The 20,225-nt window shown below is 37.5% G+C and overlaps 1 pseudogene across 1 annotated transcript in view; it reads left to right on the top strand.

Moving 5' to 3' along the window:
- Positions 1–5,226: 5,226 nt before the first annotated feature.
- Positions 5,227–20,225, top strand: part of LOC143857126 (1-aminocyclopropane-1-carboxylate oxidase homolog 1-like) — a 37,843-nt pseudogene continuing 22,844 nt past the window's right edge. The window contains exon 1 of the transcript XR_013238447.1: positions 5,227–5,779. The product of XR_013238447.1 is annotated as a 1-aminocyclopropane-1-carboxylate oxidase homolog 1-like (transcript). The remainder of the gene's footprint in view (positions 5,780–20,225) is intronic.

The following is a 20,225-nucleotide window of genomic DNA, read 5'->3' as shown; positions in this document are numbered from 1 at the left end:
TTTTCTGGCAATTTTGACTTGGAAGATGATAAAGGAAGGTTAGGATTAAGTGGGTTTTGAAACAGAAATCTGAAATTAGAGTAAAGCAAAAGAAGAAAAGAAAGACAAAGGGGTTGATCGGAGAAAATATCTAATTACCGGATTCCGGCATAGCTTGCCGGAGAAGATGCAAATCAGCGAGATCTACTTTCCCTCTCTAAATTTCTCTTTCTCTCTCTCTAAAAGTTTTTTGAAGAAAATGAAAATCCTCCTCTTGATTTTTTGATTTTTTTGCTATATATCAAAATATGGCTATCAATATTGGCAATACCCAAATGATGGGTGCACCAAAATTGATGGGCGCACGAACAGGCTACGAAAAAAACGGGCTAATTCACCCCCCTTTCTATAGGAAATGACATATTTGCCTCTTTTTTCCCATGGACAGCCCCCTTTTCTGGTTTATTACACTAACTCCTGCATGCTAAGGGCACTCCCTAACTTGACTAATTCAACCCCCTTCTGCCGGATTTCAACGAAATTTGAGTCATTCCATCATTCAATTTTGCAAACTCTGCCGGATTTCAATGAAATTTTGTACGGACCTCGGTGGAGCTCTAACCCAGCTTAGGATAGAATTAGGGGTCTTAATTCACGGATTGGATGGAGTTTTGCACAAATAATACGAACTTGGGTCCGGTCAAAATGGGGTGTCTACACACATATGTTACTCATGTTTATCAAAATATGTGTGATATGTTACTTGTTATTAACACGTATTTGAAAAATACCTGGCCAGGTGGATTTGATAAGATGTTTATCAAAAGGATTTCACAAAATAAGTTTTGAAATGGTTTTAGCAAATGCATTTGCAAGCCGACACTGCTTGACTGAAAGGTATACCATGAGTGAGCCCAGGGGGTAGTTACTGTCCACTCCCTGTATGACTCAACTCGGTAGAAGTGGACTTGGAGAAAGGCCTTGCACATTTGGTGTGATTAAGGATATGATGATTGACGGTTATCTTCAGGGTTATGTCTCGATGGAGGCCACTGACTCAATGTGATTGTAGCATTAGCTACGGGGCAATAATTGCAGTGGGGCACACTTGTAGTTTCTGCAGGATTTACCGTTAAATCCCTGCTACAATCCCACTCACTACTCAATTGACTTATTATAATATATTGGATAGAGGTCCCGCATTTATTTGGTTGCTTGCACGAACTAGTTTTGTGGCATTGGATGCATTGAAAGGATATATACAATGCATATAGTGTATATGCACTATGGGACGTAACGGGAATACCAATTTAGTTAAATGTCAACTAAAGGGTATTTTGAAAATTATAGAAAAATATGGATGGAGCTTTTATCTCATTGGATGAGAGGAAATATGTATATTTAATTTAAAAAATTAAATAAACAATTTTAAGTTTAGCTTATAGACTCGTTTTACTAAAATAGTAATAACTTACTCACCTCTTGGCTAAAATTAATATGTAAGTACTCGTTTCAAAGAACTTTGAATGATCTACAACTTTGTAGTTTATGATTTTTTCTATTTCGTCCATTTACTTATCTAAAAATGAAGTTGAAATTTGACCTACAGTATTATAGCGGGTTTCCCATTATGGGTAGCCTGTTTCCAAATTGGAAGCTCTCAATTTTGACTAGTTTCCTTGTTTTTGAAAGTTCTCTAGAAACTTTGGATTGTATCAAAGGGAATTCAAATCTCTATGATTACAAGACAAATGAATAGAGTTTTACACAGCTCTTTCATAATCCATGTGCTGGAAATTGAAAGAGACACAAGAAAATTCATCCCCTTTGTTCTCTCTCTCTATTCACCAACTAGTTTTGGGTTTTTGAACCCAAATGCATTCATCCAACTAATCTCCATTGTTCTAAATAATAATTTTCATATTATAATCTGATTAAGATCAGGTTATAAAGTAAACAAAGAGTTGTTTAAAAGATAATTTCTGCAACAAAAGGAATCCATCGATTCAACTTGCGGTTTCGTGTCGATTTGATCGTCAATGAATTTTCGAGGAGTAGATCAAGCGGACGAGTTTTTCTCTATAGCAACTTAAAGATATTTATATTTGTTTTTTATTAAATCACAATAAAAATTAATTAGTCCCTATGAATCCTGGGTTAGAGCAAAATATTTTATTCTACATAGTTTATTCTTCCACTACATGTAACGATTTTACTCGGGGTTTTTCAACCTTTTCTAACAAGTGGTATCAAAGCTAACTAGGGAACATATTAGGAGGCTAACGAACCAAAGATAGACCATGATGTAATCCGCGGTGAGCCCGGACGTTTTTCCTGGCTATCCAAGGTTCTTAGTCTTTATGTGTTTTAATAGACATATGACTATTTGTCGGAAAATAGCAAAATTGAACCGCATGGTGGATTTTTGGACTGATCTCTTTATATGGTTAGAAAGTAGACTCAAATACGAGAGAGAGAGTAATGACTGCACCGTGTTTATTGGGAACCGGTTGTGAAAAAAGAGGGGGTGAATTTATCAATGTCTGTTAGGGTAAAAAATGGTATAACCTTAAGATCACACCATGTGTCCTGTAATCATCAACAAAGATCTCCAGTTATTTACATCATTAGTACCTTTCAGCGTGCATGATTTATTCGCCATACACACTTCTGAAACCTCGTGATAGCCTCCACTCTACCAAGGGTGGAGCCAGGAATTTACACTTTGGGGAGGGGGGGGCAGACTAATTTACACTTGCCAACATTGGGCATTGTGGGGGGGGGGGGGGGGGGGGGCATAGCCGCATAGGCACTAAACTACCTAAGCATGCATGGCTGTACATGCATCTTCAATGGGATTTTTCAAGTCATTGGGGGAGCCATGGCCCCCCTCACGCTATATGTGCCTCCGCCCCTGGCTCTACCCAATCAAGGGGTCTTGAATTCTCCTTTATATGATTGAGAAGGTCCATGCGGCGTACAATCTTGAGAGAGAATACATGCCACTAGTATATGAAAAAGGGATAGGCATGCAAGAAAAGGACACACGCAGAACAAAACTCTCTACTACTACTCCAAGATAAGGAAAAACCAGAGAGGAAATTACACCATTAAAGCACAACTCTTGCTGCCCACCAAGTTTGGTCTCGTCATCTGGAAGAAGGAGGAAGGGGTTTACTAAGACACCTATATTCTCCTTCCCTTGGACCGCCCACTCGTTCTCAATCGTTCAATAGCAAAAAAAAACCCATTGTTGAGCTTGGTAACCTAGTTATCCTCTTCGTTATCTTGCTGTTTTTATTATCTGGTTGAGTTAGAATCTAACTTGGGTATCGAAGTGGTCATCCGGGACCAAGCCCGGACCCTCTGACCCCTTTACTGTGATTGTAGATTTCCAGCGGAGAGTCTCTAACAGCCATATGATCAAAGATCCAGATTCTTGCATCATCACTGCTCTTTTAAAATATAAGATGATGTGAAGCATGGTTTTAAATTCGGCTGAAACTCGAAATTTCGGATTTTAGTGAGGACCGAAACCGAAATGTTATGAAACCAAAATTGTTGAAATTTACCAAATTTCGGAAATTTCTTGCAAAATTCTTGATAAAATATTAATATTTTATTCCTTTACAGAATTTCAGCCGAAATTATCGAAATTTCAGCCGAAGAAAATGACATTTCGAGCGCTTCTACTGAATTTCGGCCGAAATTTAAGGATTTCAGCTAAAATTTCAGTTTTGGTGAGGACCAAAATTAACCCAGAAACCGAAATTTAAAACCTGGATGGGAAGGCGTATTAGCTAGGGCTGTGCATTCGGTTGTAACCGAATTGATTTTGCTGAAAATAACCGAACCGAAAATTCCGGTCATCTAAAAAAAAGTAACCGAAATATACACTAACCGAACCGAACCGAAACCGAAACAAGAATTCGGTTGTTTGGTTACTTCGGTTATAACCGAAATGCATTTCCCGGGAGCCGGAGAAGAGGAGGAGGAGGAGATCCCACCAGAGAAGAGGAGATGGAGCCATGGAGGAGATGCCACCGGAGAAGGAAGAGGAGGAGATCCCACTGCCCGCCGAAGAAGGAGGAGTCATCGGAAGGAACTCAAAAGCGTTGTTTGGGCAAAAATAAAAGTGGAAAACTTCAAAACTCTAGAAAGCAAATGCCCAAAGAAAACTAGAAAATCTGAAAAGGGGGTGTTTTGAGTCTTTTGACTGTTTGTTTATCAAAATTACTAGAAAACCCCTTGAAGTCTTTTAAGTTTCCACCCTTAATACTTTGTCTTTTCCTGGGAATGATGTTTCCCTCCCCTGTCATACGAACTTGAAAATTTGAAATTGACAACCCATGGTTCTAATGAAAACCAGCCCATGGTTTTAAGGAAACCATGTGGTTTTGCTCAAAAGCAGTCAAAAAGCTGTTGGTTTTAATGAAAACCAGCCCATGACATGGTTTTAGTCAAAAGTAGTCAAAAGCTATTGAAAGGCAATGATGAGTGATACTTTTTTTAATTCACTAAAAAACAAATGAGCATAGGAAGAGAACAGATGGGGACAAATAAAATAGCATATGACAATCCTCCCCATTCGGTTTTTCGGTTCTAACCGAATTCTTTTAATAAAAACCGACACCGAAACCGAAACCGAAACCGAATTACCATTTAACCGAACCGAAATAACCGACTGAATTCGGTTCGGTCGGTTATTTCGGTTATAACCGTATAGTGAACAGCCCTAGTATTAGCTACTAGTTACTCTCTCTTTTAAAAGATCAACGATCGTGATGGCCGGACCATGTGGCTCATCCCAAAAATTTTTACGAGATCAACGGTTGTGAGTGGCACACATCTTCTGATGGTCTTGCTTTTGACCGGAGATTAGGTTTGCATTTTAATACCGAACCTTTCAGTTGTGGCCCACCAAATGAACGGCCACAGTCAGCATATATGTATAGCCGTATGGTGGACCCACAAAAGATGGGAAAAGAAAAAGCGGAAGTCTAAACTGAAGGGCGCCCTTCCAAAAATTGTTGAAAAGGCGCCACCATTGGTTACTCATCACCAACGTGCATTTATGACACTTTTGTGATGAGTAACCACGCCCTTCAGTTTAGACTTTAGACTTACTCAAGATAAAGCTCCGCGAGAATTATTTTGTGAACCCGCTGGGGACACTTGTCATGACTTGCAAGCTACATGTAAGAAAACAAGAGCCACTTCTATCCTAATCTTCTTTTCCCTTCCAAAAAGAAAACGAAAAAAATGGCAATCGCCGGTGCCGGGAAATTTTCATCGGAAATTGCACCTGATTACGATCGACTCAAAGATCTAAAGGCTTTTGACGAAACAAAAGGAGGAGTCAAAGGACTAGTTGATGCGGGAGTCATAAAGATACCTCGAATTTTCATCCAACCGGCCAAAGACATTGTTATGAAGTCAGATTCCGGTGTGACCCAACTCCAACTCCCCGTTATAGATCTCAGAGGCTTCGAAACAGAGTGTCGTCGTAAAGCGATTGTGGATGAAATCCGACGAGCATCGGAGACGTGGGGTTTCTTTCAGGTGTTGAATCATGAGATTCCTGTAAGGGTTTTAGATGAGATGATTGAAGGGGTGAGGAGGTTTAACGAACAACCCAAGGAGGTGAAGATGAAGTTCTACTCACGTGATCCCGTGGGAAAGGTGAGATTTAACAGCAATTTGATTTGTATACTTCGCCGTTCGCGAATTGGAGGGACACCTTGTTTATCGCGCTCTCTCCTGATTTGCTGGGTCAGGAAGAATTGCCAGTCGCTTGCAGGTATTTCTCGTTTTGCAGAAAAGGGGTTTAGGTGCTGATATTGTCACTGCCGTAAATGTTATCAGCACTACTCTATTTTGATCATCACACTCCTCACTTTATTAAAAGTACGGTATGGCCCGCACCATAGGATGATCCAAACCTTCCATTAGATGGGCCACAGCCTAAAGATTATTTCCGCAGGTTGATCCTAACCCTACAATCTATAAAGGGTTAGAATCAACCCTCTAATATTCAGATTGGAAGGGGAAATAATTTTTTGGGTCTAACCCTACGATCTATAAAGGGTTAGGATCAACCCTCTAACATTCAGAACGGAAGGGAAAATAAATTTTGGGGCACAACCTATTTAAGCTGTAGCCCATCTAACCCTACGATCTATAAAGGGTTAGATCAACCCTCTAACATTCAGATCGGAAGGGGAAATAATTTTTGGCACACAACCTATTTAAGCTGTGACCCATCTAATGGAAGGTTTGGATCATCGTAAAGTGCGGGCCATACCGTGCTTTTAATAAAGTGACGAGTGCGATCATCAAAATAAAGTAGTGCGATAACATTTCACTTTTGATACCGGGCGCAACTCACCTTTTAATTGGCAGCTTAGAGCTTCACTAGTGTTTTGCCTTTTAAGTACCTAATTACTAATCAGTATTTATTTGCACTACCATGTTTTGATAATGAGATGGACTAATCTTGTCTTTTCCTTTTTAATTGTCTGCTTAGAGTTTCATGGGTTGCACTAGCTTTTGATAGCTTGTTAATTTAATAAAAGACAAGGTGAGTTTGTGTGTCATTATCATGATACGGTAGTACTAATACCAGTGTCCTTAGTATATAGTATATGTTAATTGGAGAAATTATATGGTGCACAACGGTCCAGTCCCCTCTGGGTGTGACGACGAAAGTATCACCCTTGATGTTTGATCCAGCAGCAGCCACTTAAAATAAAAAGTGAGCTGCTGTTGGATCAAATATCAAGGGCGGTACCGCCGGGAAGGGACTTGACTGTCGCGGTAATAACTCTTAATTGATGGTCGAAAATTATAAAAATTTTCAAGAGGGTATTGAAAAGTCTCTCTAGGCTGAAGGATGAGCGTGTTTTTGGGCCACAGTAGAAACATAGAGCAGGTTGAAGACAGAAAGTCTTTGGCTGACACTAAAATGGGTTGACCCCCAACCACGCACACACTAAGTTTTCCATTTTTTTAAAGGGCTCAGTTTAATCTCACTAAAAAAATTATTTTTTCGTCACAGTCCAACAAATAGTGAAAGGCTGATTTCGGGGAGGCACACACACATTTCTTAAAGCTCCTTTAATAACAAACTAAATTTTTTGTTGAACAAATTGTGATTTTATTTTATTTTTGAAATGATTCATTAATAAAATGAAAAATTGAAATCCTGGTGTGGCAACCAAGAGTGGGGTGAATTGGTTGTATTTACAAATTTTTACCTTTTAAAGCTCTTCACAAGTTCACCATCCGTTTAGTCTTTTGATTAATCAAGTTGGTTTAGTGTGACATAATAAAATGAACAAGACAAGCGCATTCACTCAGTGAAATTGCAACTTGATTATTAGTGGATTGGTTAGATTAACAAGAATAGGATATCAATATAGATTCAAGTGATAATGAGATGATGAACACCCAAGCACATGCAAAAAGAAAAGGGAGAGAGATAGGAAGACAAATACCATACAAGAGAGTACACAGGAGATTTATCGTGGTTCGATCCTCCACCTTGATGCTCTGTTTGGTTGCTCGGGGTGGTTCAAAGAGTAGTGGAATATGAAGTCAAAAGAAATCAAACGGGAGGAGACAAGCATTTTGATTTGTCTAAAATTACCTCGGAAAATAGTGAAGCAGTGTCAGTTGCATGGCATATTCACGGAGAGTAGGAGAATAAGTTAGGGTGTCATTACCAATATATATATATATATATATATATATATATATATATATATATATATATATATATATAGAGAGAGAGAGAGAGAGAGAGCATCATTCCCTAGAAAATTCATCCAACATTCTTTGCTTTTGGAAGGAGGGGATCAGGAATCCACTTCATCAGACAAGTAATTATTACATGGGAAACATCCAAAGGAGTCCAATGCTATTTTGGCAACCAAACATGGTATGTCATGCCAAATCCAAACCAAATTCCGGCGGCTGCCGAACTTTTGTGCAACCAAACGATGCATGAAAGCCTACTCCACTCCCCAAGTTTTGTCTTCCTTGAGATTTTCTCCACTAAATTTGAATCCCCACTAAAGCCGGATTCCAAGCCATTTACAATTTACACAAGGTTAGGGATAGAATCCCTCTTACTACAATCAAGGGTTACAACCCTTCTCACATCAAACAAAGAAGAACAATGAAAAAACTCTCTTAGACCTCTTGAAGGCTTGATTACAACATTGAAAGCTCAGTACAACTCTCCAATGAATGAATACAATCAAAGCCTAGTGGAGATCTTCTTTAAAGGATATGCAAGTTCAAGCTTCTTGAAGAAATCAAACTTATTTTGCACGTTTAAGCTCAAATGAGATATTCAATAGGTCCAAAATTTGTTAAAAGTATGAATAAACCTCATATATATAGTCCCTAAGGATTCATGATCGTTTGGGGGTAAAAGGGGCAAAAAAAGATAAAAAATAATAAAAAATTTAACTAGCCGTTTGAGTCCCAATAACTATATTTTTCCACAGACACAGTCGACCACGAGGGCCAGTCAACCACCTTAGGATTGTTGGATTTGTTTTTTTTTTTTTAGAGAGAGAGAGAGAGAGAGAGAGAGAGGGAGGGTCAACCACCCGACCCGGTCGACCAACCCGACTAAGATGTATTGATTACTGGATTTCTAGCAACCTATTCGTGGTCGACCTCCAATCCTGGTCGGCCACCCCTGATATAAAATTCATTTTTAATTTATACTTTGAAAAATTTTGGGCCTTGGTCCATATGCTTTGGTTTGTCATTGCAAAACATGTTTTATGACATGTAAAAATGATTTTCTATGAAACACTAATAGTTCAAAGCTGGTTTTGAAAATGGTTTGAAAAACACTTTGAAAATGCAAAACCACTTGAAAGAGATATCCAATATGTTACGGTCAAAATCTGTAACAGGATAGGGCAGTGACATAAGGGCTGATCTGGAACACTCTGGTAGCTGATCTGGCGAAGAAATCAAGTCATGCATAGAGGAGTGCACGGTCAGACGACCGACCCGGAGTGGTATCTTCGGATAGGCCCTCCGATGCTTAAGTCAGTGACTGCACCAAATGAAGAGAGTAAAGCAGTGGATAGTAAATTTTTGGGATTCAGGCCCCCACCTTGGTATTCTCGCAGGCTATTTATAGTAGAGGCTTAGGTACTGGATTACCCTTTTACCCCTAGTGGACAGCTGTTAACCTCTGATTAGGTCAAACTTTATCCCTTCCCTATACCCTTGGACATGTGTTAGCATGTGGTAGGATAGGGTTTTTACTAAAGTTTTCCCTTTCTGGGTGGCAATTACATTATTGCCCTTGACTAGATGGTGCCTTTTGTTGTGTCGCGTGTCAGCTCATGATTGGAAGGTCTTTTTTTACCACCATCAGTTGCCCCCCAATTCCTTAAGTCATTTTAATGACTTGGGGAAGCATAGAAGTCACAAAAAGGACGGGCTAGCGTTCAGGTCAGCTTGGGACGTTCTGGTCGGATGAGCTGCCTTCCTGTAGACACCCATATTTTGCTACGCTTTAAAAAGCGAAAGGTTTGTTTGGTCAGTGTTAGTCATCTGCATTAGGTTAGGCATTCTTGCATTTTAGGGTGAATTTCACCTCATTTTAGGTGTTTTGAAGTTGATTCGCAGTCACGAAGGTCTCTAGGGGGTTACATTAGTCTGCGGAAGATGAGAATTCAAGTTTCTAATCAAGTAAGAAAATCTGCTATTTTTAGAATTTCTCAAGGTTTTTCCTAATTTTATCAATTTTTGCACCACAACGGTAATTTGATCATTTTCAATGTGTTTCATTTGACCCTCGGGTTATGTATGAGAAATCTTAAGTGATTCCATGGATTTGAAATCCTGCTAAATTTAGACCTCTCAGGGACTTCGCTTGATTTGAAAATTTTGAGTGTTGAGGGCATTTTGGGCATTTTCAGAGAATGCCAAATGATCATGTTTGATATTCCCCACCAAAAGAAGCAAACTTAAAAACTTTTTATTTTTGAGGTTTGAGCACAAAGACTTTCTATTTTTAACTTTTCCCTTTAGGGGTGAACTAATTTGAGGGTATTTTGGTCGCATTTGGATGTGTAATGGTTAGGGGCTTTTTGGTCCGCAAAGTTATTTTTCAAAAAAAAAAGATGGTTTGATCACGTGTTAGGGGTGCACCATAAATGTCAAATGGGTTGGGTCCATATATAAAATATTGAATTTAAAAGAATTTTATTAAATTTTTATGAAAACCCAAAACCCATGTGAGAAGGCCCATTGGACAAAGCCCACATAGGAAGGGGCCCATGTGGGTCGGCCACATAAGTGGGCGCCCCACATGGGTGGCCCATTTAGTTAGGTGCCCAACATGGATGAGGTGGGATGGTGATGTCATATTTGATGTGTTTTGAAAAAAAGAAGAAAAAAATGAAAAGAATGAAGAGTTATAATTAGAAAGGGCTAGTATGATCATGTAAGTAAAATTGCCATAACTTTTTATCTTCTTGTCCAAAAAATTCAAATTTATACTTGTTTCGAACGTCTCGAAAATACATACAACTTTCTAGTTTACAACTTTTCGTGAATCAGCCTCTAAATAGGTAAAAATGAGCTCAAACGTTGGGCAACCCTCTTTGGACGAAAATCATTCATAAAAGCTAGTTTCCTATGTGAGAAGGCTTCTAGATTGATCTTGAACGATCTCCATTGTGTAATTTAGCATTGCTTAGCTTGCAAGAAACAAGGTTTAGAAATAAGTTCAATATGAAAATTAAAGAATGAGAAAGTCAAAGCACAAATTGGAAACAAGCCAAAAGGAGAGAGCTCACATTTGAAACTTCAAAATTCACTCAAACCTAGCCTTGTGCCTATAAAAGCAAACCCACCGATGGCTTTTTTTCTCCTCTGGAAAATTCGTCCCTCTCTTCCTTCTTGGAATTCATTCCACTTTCTTTGGTGTTTGGTGCTCATTTATTCCTCTTGGTTCTGCACAAAAGTGCTTTTATATATTCAACATATTCAAACATATTGGAGGCTATATTATTATTCTTTGGGGTTTTCTTCTGTAATTAAAAGGGTAAGTCAAAGCGTAGATCCAGGGATTACTTACCCTAGAAATAAGGAGAGCTAGCAAGGTTGGTCTTCTAAAACCCTCTTTCATGTACTTTAAACTAGAAGCATGTTAGGAGTAAATTTAGGATTTTCTTTGAAAGGCTATGAAGATGAAAGTGTTTGCATGAGAAATTTCGAGGAGATAAGATCAGGTTTATGTTATTTCATAATCTAAAATTTTTCTTGGAAAATCTATTTTTTAATATTAAAATCTGATTTTTAAAAATAAGAGGGTTTAAATCCACTTTACAAAGCAACTCTAATAAGCCTTTGAAATTTCTTAAAATTTTTAATCTCTGAGACTTTTGTGTGTTGAAAAGCATAGAAATCTGAAATTTTTAAAAATTTTGACTTCGTTTTGATCGCGATTTGACCTTTTGAACTTTACTCTTAAAGGAGTAAAATTCTAAAGATCAATTTAAAAAGATGTCAAAACAGATCCAAAATCGATGAAAATTTAAACGTAACATACTTTTAAGGTTTTGAAATAGTACAAATGTTTTGAAGAATTTTGGATTTAATTTAAGAGATTTACAAATTAGTTTACTTCTAGGGGTATTTTGGGTAAAAATCAATTTTCAAAAAGTATATAGAGTTTCCAGAAGTAAAATTTGGATGAGAAGTAACTAAATTTGATCTGATCTCCTTTGAATTTTTCAAGATTTTTTGTTACTGTTAGATATGTCTTATGATTTTTTATGCCAAATCAAGCACGCCGTATTAAATCTAAAAAAATAGCCAATTGCAATAAACAATTATGAAAATCTTTGATTGAGATTTACTGCTGGAATTACATGTTTTCACAACATTTGGATTGATTCAAACTATTTTTGCTATGTGTTTCTTTGTAATGTCATAATCTGGACAGATATCTTTAAATCGGACATTGATAGCAAATCATCTTGACAATCCATGAAAAGTTTACAGTAATCTTCTCTAGTCAAGAAAAAGCTATTGTACAAATTTCAGCTCATTTAGATTAGATTTGCTATAAATTGATGTATAAATCTATAATCTGGACATAGATCTTCTACATTGAAAAATTGATAGTAAAACACATTTAAAATCCATGAAAATATTACAGTAACCTTTTTTGGTCAAGAGAAAGCTACTGTAAAAATTTGAAATCATTTAGATTTGATTTGCTACAAGTCGATGTGTAAATCTATAATCTGGACAGATATCTTCAACATTGGAAAATTGATAGTAAATCATCTTGACAACATACCAGGCAACAATATACTATAATTTATGTGCTAAACTGTGCAAGGGGAGAGCGCACGATTCCCTTTCATTAATGCGATCTAAGTATGAAATTTGTCAAGCCCTAGAGCCTTTGGTATTCCTTAGATGTTAGGAATAAAAAATATTTAAAAAATTAAAAATCATTAACTTCAACAAACAGAATTAATTTAATTCATGTCTTTCGAACGAACCGTTGGATAACGGTATCTCTTCGTAGGAACCCTTAGGGCCCTTTAGGAACATTTACGTCACGTTGTGTTCTAGGTTTTAGGATGTCCTAAAGTTTGGAATCTAGCCTCATCATAGCCATTTGCTATGGGTAGCAACCGTGCCATAGATCTAGTTACACTAGTCAAACTATCTTCCTATAGGACAAGCCTAGTTAACATAGGATGTAGGTTCACCTGCATTAGTTTAGGGAACGTCTTGCATTTAGATAGGACCATATTGTATCTTAGATGGAGTCCTAGGATAAAAATTCTATTCAACTTGAACTAAATTATCTCTCTTAAACTGTCAAAATAGTCAGTCCAGTCTAAATCAGTGTCCTAAATGTCTTAGGCATGTAGCTTAGTTTAGATCACCGAACTACGTCGACTCTGATCCCAGTGAGGCTTGGGTACGTAGGCAGCTTGGATGCTTGATGACATACCAATCACGAGTCGGCCCACACACAATCAGTGGGGTTTTTAGGATAGTTTTAATTTTCTTTTATCATTTAAAACTCTGGATTAAAATTGATTAAATCACTTAGGACTTTTCTCCAAATTAGAATTTTAGGAGAACATTCACTCAAATTGAATCCAAACAAATGAAGAAAATCAAGATACACATTAGAGATTACATTTAAATTAGATTTTAGGATGCATGTCATATAGTTCGCACATTCATATAAAGTTAAATGAGCCATTTAAAAGAAATTCAAGAGAGTTAACTTTTGGAATTGAAGACCGGATTATCGGGCAAAAATGGTGCATGTGGTGGTAACTCTACATACCTTCTATTCTCGTAATCAGGTAATGAATCTAGATTTCTGGTCACTTATGGGTCCTAGATCTCTCATCTAGGTAGCAACTCTGTCATTATCTTTTGTTTGAAATTCGGATTGCTTTAGTGATCCCAAGTTCACAGAAAAGATGAATTAAATCAACAATAAAAAGCACATGCCAACCGCGTGGGTACGAGAGACCAAGAGAGAGGGAGGCAGGCTGCGCCATTCCCTTCTCGCGGGATCGGGTCCCAGAGACTGGCGACTCTGCTGGGGAGTACCTAACTTCATAAAAATTTCAAAGGATAACTCATTTGGATTTATTTTAATTGGCTCATAAAAACTCTATCTTATATGCTTGTGTTGCTCTTTGATATATTAGTTTGTATGTTATGCTTACTTTTCATATCACATCATATTTAAACTTAATCTAACAAAATCTGAAGGCATCACAGATTGCGCAAACTTATTTCACACACTTACATTACTTGCATCTAAACCCTTACATCTCACATACATACACGTCCAATATTAGGAACCCGGAGTGTTATCTAGCATGGTTGATTGGGATTTCATCACCTGGTGCATCTGTGCTAGAGAAGCATTCCACTCTTAGCCTAGTACTTTTATGGTGTGTAAACGAATCCGCTTGTTCACAGACTGATACGCCGGACACTGGTACAGTATTTCGAACACGGATTCACGCTAAGGGAGCTCTTGGCCTTACCCCTAAATTACCCCACACATGCATATAGTACGAACACGCGTGCATCACGTGTATGAGCCTAGATTAGGATATCCTACCCATTTGTGTTTAGATTAGGCCGTAGTCTATCTTTCAATGACTACGACGGTTTTAGGTACACAAACAAGTCATGAGTCGAGATCTTCTCTCCACTCCGTTAGATTAGGCTTAGGATTGATGCCTTCAGGTAACATTGCATAAAATGTAAAAAGATTAAAAAACTTTCCATTTGAGATTATGATATAAATCTCATCTTTTCTCAAGATCTCATATGGTATTTTCTTAGATTATCCCTCATGTACAATCTCATCTTGATTGTATCATTCTTTATCTATGATCCATCCATCAAGAATGGTGATTTTATCTCCGTATTTCTCTGATCCCGTAGCTTTCATTGGTTTCATCTTCTAAATTTTTCTTACTTAATCTTCATCATCTTGAGGTTTAGAAAGTCCATTTCATAGATCCATTACCTCGTAAGTCTTTGTTCGGATCATTGTCAAAGTTGTCATTTTCTCTCAATTGTCTGTTCATCCGTGTCTCATACTTAAAGCTGTATTTGAAAAACTCATTGGACTCATTCTAATCAAGAAAGTCCATTCCATGACACCCGAGTTTGAGCTCATTGCATTCCTAATCTAGGATTATGTTCCTTTGCACTAGGGGCATTATTTAAATCTTCTCTCTTAATAACCAAGTGTTCATTTCCGTAGTCCTTGGACTAGGAGCATTCCCCTTTACTCATCATGTCGCCATTGTCATACTTTGCTCATTTCAGGATTCATTCTCTCATCCCATTGTTTGCAAAGGCCACAGTCATCTCTAATCATTGAGAAGAAATACATGCTGAATCTCAATCTTATACCTTGTGCTTATTGTTTCCATGTCAGGAGCATTCACCATTGATCACCCTCAATCAACTTGGGTTCGAGTAGACTCTCATCTGGTCAGGAAGTCACCTCCCTCATCTCATTCGGAAGCTTCTCCATCATCTCCATCTACACGATACCAATGGTAAATCCGATGTAGGGGGGTCCCAAGTTATACTGGATTGGCAACACAATGAGGAGGGAGAATATGGTTGTTTAAGAAATAGAATCTACCAATTTAAAACCTTTAAACCGATTTTAAGATTAAGAGATCAAGAATCAATATTCAAGTTAAATCTAATGGTGCAATGCAAATAAAAGAGCAAAGAGATAGAAAGAGTGCACCCGAGATTTAAAGTGGTTCGGTCCTCAAATCCGAGGCCTACTCCACTCCACCAACCAAACCCGTTGATGGCTTCACTATTTGATCTTCTTAACCTTGGCGAAGATCGAATGCCAATTACAATAGCTTTAACTTTGGTGGCTATCCTCACCCCAATAGCTTTAACCTCGGTGGCTATCCTCACCACGGAGAATGGGCTTCGCTTCTCCGAATACTCGCCCGAATAAAACACTCGAAGGTTTGAAAGAAAGAAATGAAAAATCCTTCACAAGGGTTACAAAATGGATGTACAAATTTGAGCCTATGATCCAAATCCTAAAGATGGTGATGAGAGGCACAATTGAAGTTTGATTCACTCTTGGATATTCAAATGAAGTTTTAGAGTGTTAGGATTTCTTTATTGAATGTTTAAAACACCCATATTTATAGGAAAAACAAAATATGACTGTTCAGTGGCATTACGGTAATTTCTGGAAAATTCCCAACGGCTCAAAATCCAACCGTTGTAGTGTTCTCGGAGTTCCGAGAAAAATTCTCGGAGTTCCGAGAAAAAATCTCGGAGTTCCGAGAATACACACAGAAGTTGGAAAATAGTCTACTGGACCATTTCTCGGAGTTCCGAGAATAATTCTCGGAGTTCCGAGAATTCTCGGAGTTCCGAGAAAAACTCTCGGAGTTCCGAGAAGCCTATGCAGAGCAGATTTTCAATTCTGTTTGGGCTTCCAATTCTCAACCAAGATGGGATTGCTATGAGGGTTCCAAGGTGTTGGAACACACAAATACAATCACTTGTTTATTTAGGGTGTGTGAGATTAACTTAATTATGCCTCTAAAAACCTAATCTAGGTTTGGATCAATTACATTCTAAAAGACAAAAAATGGTCTTAAATATGAATTTCTTCATGTCTTCAAGTCTTCATGACTTCTTGCTTGATGACTTTGGCCTTCCAATTAGTGGTCCAATGTGGGCTTCTTGGCCTTCAATCCAAGCATCCTTGATCTTAATTTTTCATGATCTACAACTTAGATAATCAAACACATTAGTGATAAATGATCACTTGTGTGTTGGAATCATCAAAACAAGATGGGAATGCCAAGGTAAAAACCATTGGGCTTACAATCTCCCCCTTTTTGATGATGACAAGCACAAGAGATTTTACAAATCAAAGCATATACTCTTTTCACATTTTTCTTACTCTAGAGACTTTACTCTAAATTCTTCTCCCCCTTTGTCATCAACAAAAAGAAGGGGTAAGAAAAACAAAGGGTTTAAAATGCACAATTTTAAAGCTCCCCATTTTTCAAAGAAAAATTCAATTTTAACTCCCCCTAGTTAAAATAATTTTACAATACAAGAGGGGTTATAAAAAAAAACATACAAATGAAATATATTCAATTTTAAGTTCAAAAAACCCTTAATCTACACAATATGAATAAAATCATATGGGGGTTTTGGGAACCCAAGATTTCTTGGTCCCACATCTAGCCCTACTCTTGGATGCACATTGGAATTGGTAATGACCATTCATTCCACAAAAATGGCATCTAACAAGAGGGTTAGATACACTAGTCCTATCATGATAAGCATGTTGAGGTCTAAGACTAGTTTTACTTAGGATTATGTCAATAATTTTATTTCCATTTAGAAATCCATGTAAACATAATCTAAGTCTCTCATTTTCATTATGAAGATGGGATGTTTGAACTGAAAGCTCATTTCTTTCATCTTCATAAGAATTGGAGGAGCTTGCCATATTTTGAAATTTTACAAGTTGGCAAGATTTCTCATCCAAACTACCCTTAAGGGTATCAATCTCAAGTTTATGATTTGCAAGATTAACTTGTTCTTGAGATTTGGAAGAAGATAAATCAATTTTCAAAAATTCAAGTTCTTTTTCTAACTTTAAAATGGATTTTTTAAGAACTTTATTTTTGGAAATTTGGGAGTGCAAAGTGTTACACAATTCATCATAAGATATTTTTTCACTATCGCTACTTGATGATTTACAAGATGGGTTAGAGTTTACCTCATCTTCATGGGTGAATGTCATGAAGCAAAGATCATCTTTTTTATTTTCTTCCCCTTCAATTGAGCTTTTGCCCGATGTGCTTAACGCATCCCAACCGGCGGCAAGAGCCTTATGCTTCTTCCAATCCTTCTTACCCTTGTACATAGAGGAAGTTGATTTTAGAAGTGGACAATCCGGTCTTTTGTGTCCAATCTTCTTGCAATTGAAGCATCTTAAGGCTCCATCAACATCACTTTCTTCTTTCTTCTTCTTATCTTTCTTATGCTTCTTTCTCCACAAGCTCTTGAATCTTCGTAAAGCTTCTTCTTCGTCACTATCCGCTTCACTTGATGAGTCTTCTTTGGAAGCCTTGAGTGCTAGGGATCTACTTTCCCTTTCCTTCTCCTTTGGCTTCTTCTCCTCTTGACGACTTGTTAAGAGCATCTCATGGGTGATGAGAGATCCTACAAGCTCCTCTATGGTTAGCGTCTTGAGATTCTTTGACTCTTGAATCGCGGTCACCTTTGGATCCCAATGGGGAGGAAGAGACCTAAGTAACTTACTCACAAGCTCATCGTTAGGATAAGATTTACCAAGATTAGCTAGTTCATTAGAAATTAGAGAAAAACGAGTATACATTTCGGAAATACTCTCATTTGGACTCATTCTAAACATTTCATACTTGCTCTTTAACAAGTTAATTTTGGAATCCTTGACTTGTGATGTTCCCTCATGGGTAATAGCAAGGGTATCCCAAATAGTCTTGGCGGAATAAAAAAGAGCAACTTGATTGAACTCCTCGGTAGCTAAGGCACAAAACAAAGAATTTATTGCTTTGTAGTTCAAATTAGCTTGCCTTTTCTCTACCACATTCCATTCTTCAAATGGTTTGGAAGGTACATTGTATCCATTTTCCACAATGTACCAAAGTTCCACATCTATCGACAGATGATAGATGCGCATCCTTGTTTTCCAATGTCCATAGTTTGACCCATTGAAGAAAGGAGGTCTAGTTGTGGAATGGCCTTCCGGAAGTCCAGTTCCAATTTGGTGTGCCATTTCGCAATTAGAAGTTGCCAAATAAAATCTTTCCCTAGTTAGATTTTGAAATAACTTTCACAAAAATTTTAAAATCTTTTAAGAGCCAAGGCTCTGATACCAATGGTAAATCCGATGTAAGGGGGTCCCAAGTTATACTGGATTGGCAACACAATTAGGAGGGAGAATATGGTTGTTTAAGAAATAGAATCTACCAATTTAAAACCTTTAAACCGATTTTAAGATTAAGAGATCAAGAATCAATATTCAAGTTAAATCTAATGGTGCAATGCAAATAAAAGAGCAAAGAGATAGAAAGAGTGCACCCGAGATTTAAAGTGGTTCGGTCCTCAAATCCGAGGCCTACTCCACTCCACCAACCAAACCCGTTGATGGCTTCACTATTTGATCTTCTTAACCTTGGCGAAGATCGAATGCCAATTACAATAGCTTTAACTTTGGTGGCTATCCTCACCCCAATAGCTTTAACCTCGGTGGCTATCCTCACCACGGAGAATGGGCTTCGCTTCTCCGAATACTCGCCCGAATACAACACTCAAAGGTTTGAAAGAAAGAAATGAAAAATCCTTCACAAGGGTTACAAAATGGATGTACAAATTTGAGCCTATGATCCAAATCCTAAAGATGGTGATGAGAGGCACAATTGAAGTTTGATTTACTCTTGGATATTCAAATGAAGTTTTAGAGTGTTAGGATTTCTTTATTGAATATTTAGAACACCCATATTTATAGGAAAAACAAAATATGACCGTTCAGTGGCATTACGATAATTTCTGGAAAATTCCCAACGGCTCAAAATCCGACCGTTGTAGTGTTCTCGGAGTTCCGAGAATATTTCTCGGAGTTCCGAGAAAATTCTCGGAGTTCCGAGAAAAAATCTCGGAGTTCCGAGAATACACACAGAAGTTGGAAAATAGTCTACTGGACCATTTCTCGGAGTTCCGAGAAAAACTCTCGGAGTTCCGAGAAGCCTATGCAGAGCAGATTTTCAATTCTGTTTGGGCTTCCAATTCTCAACCAAGATGGGATTGCTATGAGGGTTCCAAGGTGTTGGAACACACAAATACAATCACTTGTTTATTTAGGGTGTGTGAGATTAACTTAATTATGCCTCTAAAAACCTAATCTAGGTTTGGATCAATTACATTCTAAAAGACAAAAAATGGTCTTCAATATGAATTTCTTCATGTCTTCAAGTCTTCATGACTTCTTGCTTGATGACTTTGGCCTTCCAATTAGTGGTCCAATGTGGGCTTCTTGGCCTTCAATCCAAGCATCCTTGATCTTAATTTTTCATGATCTACAACTTAGATAATCAAACACATTAGTGATAAATGATCACTTGTGTGTTGGAATCATCAAAACAAGATGGGAATGCCAAGGTAAAAACCATTGGGCTTACAATCTCCCCCTTTTTGATGATGACAAGCACAAGAGATTTTACAAATCAAAGCATATACTCTTTTCACATTTTTCTTACTCTAGAGACTTTACTCTAAATTCTTCTCCCCCTTTGTCATCAACAAAAAGAAGGGGTAAGAAAAACAAAGGGTTTAAAATGTACAATTTTAAAGCTCCCCATTTTTCAAAGAAAAATTTAATTTTAACTCCCCCTAGTTAAAATAATTTTACAATACAAGAGGGGTTATAAAAAAAACATACAAATGAAATATATTCAATTTTAAGTTCAAAAAACCCTTAATCTACACAATATGAATAAAATCATATGGGGGTTTTGGGAACCCAAGATTTCTTGGTCCCACATCTAGCCCTACTCTTGGATGCACATTGGAATTGGTAATGACCATTCATTCCACAAAAATGGCATCTAACAAGAGGGTTAGATACACTAGTCCTATCATGATAAGCA

Source organism: Tasmannia lanceolata, unplaced genomic scaffold (assembly GCF_043159265.1).
Source record: "Tasmannia lanceolata isolate RefF3 unplaced genomic scaffold, GAP_Taslan_0.1 ptg000024l, whole genome shotgun sequence".
Taxonomy (NCBI): domain Eukaryota; kingdom Viridiplantae; phylum Streptophyta; class Magnoliopsida; order Canellales; family Winteraceae; genus Tasmannia; species Tasmannia lanceolata.
The sequence above is the reverse complement of the archived record's forward strand: the minus strand, read 5'-3'. Positions and strand labels throughout refer to the sequence as shown.